At 34.4% G+C, this 4016-nt stretch overlaps 1 pseudogene; it reads right to left on the bottom strand.

The window, feature by feature from the left end:
• Positions 1-1861: 1861 nt before the first annotated feature.
• On the bottom strand, positions 1862-3615 carry LOC120197543 (annotated as a pseudogene).
• Between the last annotated feature and the right edge of the window lie 401 nt (positions 3616-4016).

Below are 4016 nucleotides of genomic sequence, written 5' to 3'. Positions count from 1 at the left end.
TTTATTCTCTTATTTTATTCACTGTATTTTTCATTTTTTTTAATTTAATTATTAAACTTTGTATATCAAATTTTTTTAGTAACTTCATCGTTAACTATCTAATAGTGTTATGTAATGAATAAATTAAAAATATTTTTTAACCGTTAAATCCTATGTCAAAAAAATATTAAATTAAATAATTTTTAAACTCCTTCTATACTACTTGTAGTTCGCTTTCTTCTTCCAAGTCTTCATCATCATCATCCACGATAAAGCCACCATTCTTCCCCTACAACAACAGTTTTCTTCTGCACATGACTTCTCGTTTTCGCATCATTCTTCTTTGGCTTGTCACAGTCCTTCGATCTTGTACTATAAATTGATCTTCGGACTTTACTTCCTTTCACTGCAACCAATTTCAGAAACCAAACACAAATTTAATTCAACAGATTTCAGAAATAAGCAATCATATTTAGCACTTCAAACTCACACTCAATTAAAAATTACAAGAAAACCAAGTTCTGCATTTTACTAATTCATTATCCAACTAGGAAATGAATGACTTACAGATTAGTTAAAAATAATGTAAATGAATAATTTTCTATGATTTTCATTTTCCTAGTAACCAAACAAAAATTTAGTCTAACAAAATTTAAGAATTAAGAAACAAATTTTACCTTTAATAGAGTCGATATCTTCAATGTCAACATTCTTTGCTCCACTCTCACTACCCAAATCCATTTCTTCTTTTTACATATCTATAAAATTATCTGTTTTATTCGACTATTAAATGTAACGAAATGAATATGCAAAACCGTACCGACATGTATTTTTCTAAGATTAAGACACACTAACCTACTAGGAAACAAATGTTTGTACCCATAAGTTGGACGAAATTTCCAACTTCATCTTGGCAACCAATATTAAACTATAACCTAAGAATAATGTGAAAACAAAACTTTATAATATAAATTAATTAGGTTAAATGGCCGGCCGTGGGTGGTTGTTGAAAATTCCAATTTTATTTTATTGTATCTATATAATATCAAAGCCTATGCAATTTTCTTTACCATCACACTGTTAAAAAATTTCTAATTATTATTATTAAAATCTTGGTTAGGATTTTGTCTATTTTCAAGCTAATTTATGAACAATTAATATGAAGTTTACGTGTTAGGTTGGTCTATATGTGATATGTCTTGGTTTGGTTCAAATCGTAAGCTTGAAAAGATTATGAACTAGAAATTTGATTTATTTTATTCATATGATATCTTTTTTCTTGTTGTTGTTGTCTTTTAGTTCTAAAGTTTCGCTTTAATTAATTTGGACCGACTCAAGTCTCACTCCTGGCATTGGTGGGTAAATTTCTCATAGGAGATTTTCTACATACATAAAGACTCAAACCTGAAATATTGCTTAAACAATATCAAACTGCTTATCACTTAAACTAATCTATTGGTGATTCATATAATTATCTTTGCGAGCTAATTCAAAGAGAACAATAAATCGATTGGATCAATTAAGTTGAAATAACATACATGGTACTTTGAGAAAAAAATATTCAAATTCTAGAAACGACATTGTTAGGAGAAACTATCACAAATTCTGAAAAAAAATTAGTCGATAGATATCTTTATGATTTTTTAATTAAACTAACTCTCAATTAACTTGATACCATATCACTCTAGAACTTAGTAATAGTATAAATTTATGTATATATATTAGAACTTGATCGGTTTAAATTAAAAATGACGATTGGATGGGACAGTTTTTTGCCTATCCGATCCAGACCCGACATAATATAATTATAACAACCTTCCACAATTATTTTCAATTTTCCATCAAACATATTTGAATTCTTTAATATATATATATATGTTTCAACTCATTTTTCTACTTGTTTTCCTCCATCTGTTTCCTTGACAATATTTACAACTTAAATATGCAAATTCTGGTATAGTCATATGCTACACGGAGATTCGGCATTAGCTACCGAAGCAAGAGGCAATTTGATCCGCTTCCGCCAACCACGACGGTGCGGACCATTATCGCGGTTGCAATGCTGATCTTCTTTCTTTGCAAGGAATTCCTTACTGCCATCGGTTTCACTAGACACCACATTCACAAACGGTCCAATGAATTCATCGTCGAACCCTTGTACGGATTCCAGGACCTTGACCACTTCGCCCATCGTAGGCCTCAGTTGCGGGTGGTAGGTCAAGCATTTGCAAGCCAATGCAGCCACCTTCTGAGGCCCCCGATTGGAAACCCGGTCAAGCCTCTTACGGTCCCTCAATAGTGGCCTTGCCCATTCCACGAGGCTCGGCTCCCGACTCCAGCCGGTATTCTCCATCGACCGCATCCCGGTTAATAATTCCAAGAGGACTACCCCGAAGCTGTAAACATCACTCATTGTTGTCATGTGGCCTGAAAGTGACATTGAAACTTTGGGGGTTTAGATTCCATCACATGGTTTGACTTTGGAAACCAATTATTAGCATCGACATCGATTCAGCTTACCGGTCATGATATACTCTGGCGCAGCATACCCTTGTGTCCCCATCACTCGGGTCGTTACGTGCGTCTCTCCTATTTCCGGACCATCCTTAGCTAACCCGAAATCCGATAGCTTACAATTGTAATCCTGAAAAGAACCAATGTGTCTCAGTACTTTCATCGAACAGTTTTGAAAAATATCGAAACATAGAGATTATCAAAAGGGATTACCGAGTCTAATAAGATGTTTGAAGATTTAAAATCTCTATATATCACTGGTTTATCAGCTTCATGCAGGAAGGCTAAGCCTTTTGAGGCCCCTAAAGCAATTTTCATCCTAGTCGACCACTGCAACGTACCCGAATACCCTGCAAAATGGACCGATTTAACGTTACCAAACAACTCGAACAATATCCAATTGGTACTAAAAGCAAAGGTTTCAAGTTACATACTTCTAAAGAGTTGGTTCTCTAAGCTGCCTCTCGGAAAGTACTCGTACACGAGGAGCCGGTTCTCTTCTTCGTAACAACAACCGATCAACTTGACCAAATGAGGATGCCTAAGTTGTCCAAGGAATATGATTTAAGCCTGAAAAACACAACTTTTAGCATACAAAACTATGAATCAGATCAATTGGACAAAAATTTAGAGACTAACCAGCCACTCCCTATGACCCTGTAAGCCACCCAAGTTAAGTGCCTTAACAGCCACAGGCTGAGCCTCTAGCCCGGGCCTAAGCTTGCTGTCGACGAACCCCTAGTAAACCGGTCCGAACCCACCTTCACCGAGCAGGTTACACCGTGCAAAATTATGAGTTATTAGCCTCAGCTCGGATACAGAGAAGACGTGAAGATTCGAGCTGATAAGAGACGTCGGGAGATTGTCGATACAAATCCGTGAGCTCGGATCACCGACATCCAAAAGTAATAATCGTTGGAACTGACATGGTTTCAAAACCATTTTCCCAGTAACAGAATCAACAGAAGACTCGTTGCTTGTGCAACAGCTTAACATTAGAGATTTCCATGTAAGCTTCTTCACAACCATTTTGTGTATGTAAAAGTATTTGTAATTATCTGGGATTTCTTTTTTATGAAGAAACAAACAGAAACGGCCCAAGAAAATGAGGGGAAAATGGAAAACTTTGCAGGGCCTTGAGGACTTTGGCGAAGGCTAATGAGACTCTTTATAGTAGTTTCAATGTTTGATTCTTTCACTTACCTACTACTCTTATCACATCCTATGCATGTATTAAAGTCTTCAATTATTATTTTTATTGTTTTCTCTTCATTCAGCTTCAACTACAAATAAAAAAATATATACGAATTCATTAAAAAAATTATTAACAAGAGAAATTACGAGTACAAAAGACAAAAAAAAATACTCTTCATTTTCTTTTAATTTTAATTCGTCACCAAGCAAGTGGTATCACGAACGAAACGAATTTCGAAACACAATTTCTATTAATCTTATTTTTTTAAATAAAATATTTTACTTAATATGTATTATTATTATTATTATTATTATCATTATTAGTAAAT

This window comes from Hibiscus syriacus, unplaced genomic scaffold (genome assembly GCF_006381635.1).
Source record: "Hibiscus syriacus cultivar Baekdansim isolate YM2019G1 unplaced genomic scaffold, ASM638163v2 tig00117048_pilon, whole genome shotgun sequence".
Taxonomy (NCBI): Eukaryota; Viridiplantae; Streptophyta; class Magnoliopsida; order Malvales; family Malvaceae; genus Hibiscus; species Hibiscus syriacus.
This window is presented reverse-complemented; position numbering and strand designations above follow the sequence as displayed.